This window comes from Cibotium barometz, chromosome 36 (genome assembly GCF_041138505.1).
Source record: "Cibotium barometz isolate CiBa-2024 chromosome 36, ASM4113850v1, whole genome shotgun sequence".
Lineage (NCBI taxonomy): Eukaryota > Viridiplantae > Streptophyta > Polypodiopsida > Cyatheales > Cibotiaceae > Cibotium > Cibotium barometz.
Genome location: NC_141081.1, coordinates 50215285 through 50220174, shown reverse-complemented (window position 1 = coordinate 50220174; position 4890 = coordinate 50215285). Strand labels below are relative to the sequence as shown.

Sequence of the window (4890 nt, the reverse complement as noted above, 5' to 3'; positions counted from 1 at the left end):
TAAAAGGCATGTCAAAGGCAAACCACAACATACCGCAATTACAAAAAATTTAGTACAATGGACACATTTGATCATCAATTTACTTAATGCTTTTCAGATCAAGAAAACCAACAAATTCCAACTTAAACTTACAAATTGCAGCAGTCTACCATCATGTTTGTTGGGAAACATAACACACTCACTACTTTGGAACATGTCTCGAAACAAAACTGGATCTGCAGGTGAAATCCTATTGGCAATGTATAATAAATGCCATAAGGGGACCACACAACACACTTCCTTTTCACTCGTCAAACGCTTCAAATAGATGAGATTTTGAATGTGCGATAGAGGATTGTCAAAGCAACCCAAAATTAGGTGTACATGCATTAAGACTGGGGGTGAGTGAAGGTGAAAACAAAAGACCGAATTGGTGCGAATGTTTCTGAGAGCACTGAAGACAAACCAGATCTGAGATGCTATATAAACCTTCAAGTAAATACTTCAATTTGGATCATATGCAAAGAGAAAATTTACCACTGTGAGTGCATTGATAAATTACATGAACAAATACGTCGGCAAAATTTTTCTAAAATCTTTTGTATGATGAGGCTTTCACCACAAACATGTTTACACTTGGCTAACCTTTCAGACCAAAAGGGGGGGGGGGGGGAAACCAGATTCCACTGCTTGCTTAAGATTGTGGCATGCGAGTGTGTGCAGATTCCACATGCGAGCGTGCACGCGCACACACATGTATATAAACACTACGAGTACACATTCACAAAATTCAAAAACAAAAAAGGCTGCTTAAAAATGGTTTGAATGTGTGTGTCTAGAATTCTGATGTGGTAAGCCAACATAACAACACGAAAGTTTGGTACTGTAAAAAACAAGAGGTGCATGAAAGATGCAATGCTATATTCAAATCAAAAGCTGTGGTAAGTGTCACCAGCACAGCTAATCTGCACTCGCAATAAATCCGCTGACTCCAAAAAGGACCATTTTATTGGAGTTCTTACTCGGGGATCTTCCAAGGACAATAAAATGTCAAACAGACCTCTTCGTCTGCAGAGCCTCATCTGCAGAGGCTCATGATGTTGAACAATGTAGGGAAACATAAAGGAAAAAGGTCCTCTTTCCCTACATTGAAGACACATCACAAACGGATACCCATGATACACGAATCTCATCTCATAAACAGCTATATACATCCCAAAATAACACATTCATCGTTTGCAATTTCACAATAACCACAGGCGAAGGAACTCGTGAAAACCTTTCTTATGCAGACAGCTTTCGAGCCAAATCTTTAGCAACAGCATCAATAAACTCTTCTGTGTTCAAATACTGGTCCCTAGACACCCTGGCATAACCAAAGCAGGTAAGCGTAGGCATAGAGAAATGCACAAGACTGGACATTTTCGTGATATGAGTATGGGCAAATAGAAAGAGAACCCCTCCCTCCATGTAGAGGATTAGTTGGTTTAGACCCTTACCTCGAGCCATGAATCAGAAGAGCCAAATCCTTGGTCATTTTTCCAGCTTCCACCGTCTCAATACACGCAGCTTCTAGCTTCTCACAAAAGTCCTTCAGCTCTGCCTGTGCCCTACAACATGAAGTAAACATAATATAAGCATACGTGGATACTCTTTCAAGAAACACATTAATCAGGTAAATCCTAGCGGAGAGTCGATCACCTACCTGTGAGCAAGACCCCGAGATCAGGCAGAAATAGAAGCAATACTGTTGGTGCTTGTTTCCCCACCCTTTTGGTGAACCCTGTAATGTCGTGTTACTGTCCTGTGTGCAGCCTCTGCCTCAATTGTCTTGCCATCAGGAGCCACCTACACAAATTCAAAACCCACTTAATGCAAAAGTACATAGACCAACCGAATAGAGGGTAACACAAAGCATAAGATGAGAGCAGTCAACGCATGGGACAAGAGAGCAGTCCAGGCTTAGCTTGCAAGGGTTACACACATATCCCTTGAAAAATGAAGAGGCTTACTAGTACTGATGTCATAAGTCCAAGTGATCCGAAACCTATTGTCACAACGACACACTTTCAGCAACACGCTAAAACAGGATATGAAGACCCAACCACAGCACTGAAACACCAAGCTTCACCTTGAGCCAGAAAATCACTCTGCACATCACCATCATAATTTTTGCAAGCCCACACATATCCACCTTCACTTTTCATGGCATATGCAACCATATCGTCAATAAGCCTATGCTCATACCTGCAAGGGTACAAAGATTAGTTAGACACCCGACATCACATGTAAGAGAATTAATGTAAAGGCCCTGGCAGTTTTTGAGTACTCACCAAATACCAGCTTCCTCGTATTTGGACTTCCAGCCAGCTTCATACACTTCCTGGAAGATGTCTTTGAACCTGTGAAATGGTTAGTTGTAGAATAACATAAGAATAAATTGATCAAGATACATGTTGCAAGACTCCGTTTGCTTACAATGTAATACACAAGAAGTTTTAGACAAGTTCCCCGTTTCCCAGTGGGGGGGGGGCGCCCCCACCGCACCTAGCGAGATATGCGGAGCCTCACCTGCAGAAGCTCATGATGTTGAACACTATAGGGGAACATAAAGGAAAGGTGGCCTCTTTCCCGCAAGGGAGAATGCCCAAAACTTCTTGTGATAGAGAAAAGTAGAAGATCAAACTCTCGAGTAGATGATGAGACAGAGCATTACCTCCCATCATACTTCTTCAGGATTGTATTCTTTGTGCTCAAATAAAGAGGCCATTTCTTCTCTAAAGCCATCGCCATAGAGACTTCCGCAAAACTGCAAATTGACTTCAAAAACAAAAAGAAAGTACTCCGGTTCAACTCAGTCATTGATTGAGGCGATATCTGCCACACACAGAGCTTCAAAGCAACCATATAAAAATGAAATACCTCATCAGTGTTATACATGCTCAAAGCTACACCACCAGCTCCTTGAAAATCAAACACCTCCATCTCTTCAGTTTCGCCTCCTTGTGAAGGAACTGCGAAGCCAGGTAACTTGTCAATAAGGAGGCCCTAACTCACTAGCTCACTCACAGATATGGATTCCAAAAACACCTTGGCTTTCTTATATATATATACCAAGATGAATCCAGGAACATGGCCGAATTCACCTTTTAGCAACATGCATGTTATATGCTCATGGTAGTCAACCACAAGACTATATAGCCATCAACTTCATTATGCATAGTATGGACTAGATACTACGACATCCCCAATAACTTCATCAGTGGTGGCCAATAGTGGGTGTAGAACTCTGTATCAAGATATGCTCTCACACACGCACACACACTTATCAAGGTAATAGGGTAAACTGCATTCTCAACCAACTCACCAAAAACTAGCTTCAGCTTCCCAGGCCCTTTAATAACTGTGTCAGTGGCTCTGTATTAATCACCAAAAGCATGCCTTTGGGCTTGGTCCAGCCTGTAGATAATGGACTACTGATTTTAAGTAACCGAGTAATAACACCCACAGAGCAGTTCTAAGCTTTCCTCACCTGGAACCAGTCTTGGAATGTTTTTGCAAACGATAGGCTCACGGAACACAGTGCCTACAAGAAGAGGTAAACATTATTAAGCACCTCTTAATTAATGTCACCACACTGGCATACAGGAGAACAAAAACAATTCCTATGCTCACCATTCAAAATGTTTCATTTGGGCTTTTCCACATGAGCTTAAGTCCAAATTCCTTTACTCTTGCTTCATCTGAAATGACAAAACGGTGCTCTTGCTGTCAAGGCATGCATGCAAAAACACATATTTGAAGATAATACATTTGACAGTCTTTCAATGTTTTGACGCACCAGGAGTAATAGTTGCACATTTGATAGCAACATTGTACCTGGAGTTTGAGAGAGTGAAAAGTTTAGCTTGCAATCAACTCTTGTCACCAGATAAGAAATCAGAAAACAGCATTGTGCTGATATATGGGTCTGATGAATGCATCCGAAGGACTAACTAAAGCAGTGCTCCCTTGACAAACCGTAAACAGGGTGCATTCCCACTCTAAACATGCATGCATCTGCTGCAGGCTTTTCCGGGCTTGCACAAAAACAGCTTGAAACAACGTCAAACATGAAAACACGGGAAAGTCCAGTGATTACTTTTTTGTGGCCAAAGCTGACTCTACTGTCACATGATCATCAGTGGCATCCCAAATCAAAATATTTTATGTCCAAATCGAGGAATGGTAGAATAAGCTGCACAGACCCACCCAGAATCAGGATCGAAAACCCTTCAAACCAATCGATTGGCATTATTTAACTGTTTACAATTCTAACGTCGAGCAAAAGGCTATCCATACCTTGTCCTTGATCATTTTCCAGATCACCCTGGTCATTTCATCACCTGTATCCAGTACAAAACAGCAAGAAAAGATTAGAGCATTGAGTTTAAAGACAGCAACTGCAAAAGACATCACATTTCAAAACAAGAACAAAAATGCAAATTTAAAACTGGACCTTGATCTTGTTGAAGGCAGCCATGGCGATGGAACTCAGCTGCGATGGAGATTAGGGTTCTCTTCTGTCGAGTGCCTCCTCTAAATTTGAACTTTGTCAAAATCCGGAAATGCCGCTCCACATTAGCTTCTTCCACGTGTCTCGCTCTTCGATTGCTCTCAAGACGTGACCACATTTTAGAGCACAATCCCACTCATGTTGTAGTTATTAATGCAAGGGGCCTTCTAAGACAGCGTCTTTAGGGTGGAGGCTGCGCATATGAAAAAGTTATATATTTTTGGCGAATAGAGAGCTTTTTTAGGAAAAAAAGTAGGCTTTTCTCTCTTATCGCGGATAGATCAATTTGGTCTCTTGGGATAGTCTCCTACGACGTTAAAAAGATCTCTTCTCTTCTTCTTCTTCTCTCTCTCTCT

The 4890-nt window shown here is 41.5% G+C and overlaps 1 pseudogene across 1 annotated transcript; it reads right to left on the bottom strand.

Annotated features, from left to right (window-relative positions):
* Positions 1-769: 769 nt before the first annotated feature.
* Positions 770-4690, bottom strand: LOC147618017 (isocitrate dehydrogenase [NADP]-like; annotated as a pseudogene). The gene is made up of 15 exons (XR_015262291.1): positions 4478-4690; positions 4321-4364; positions 4121-4216; positions 3821-3858; positions 3655-3722; positions 3512-3565; positions 3347-3438; positions 2902-2993; positions 2696-2799; positions 2313-2381; positions 2111-2226; positions 1992-2026; positions 1685-1827; positions 1479-1589; positions 770-1345 (listed from the first exon to the last, which is right to left on the bottom strand). The product of XR_015262291.1 is annotated as an isocitrate dehydrogenase [NADP]-like (transcript).
* Positions 4691-4890: the final 200 nt, after the last annotated feature.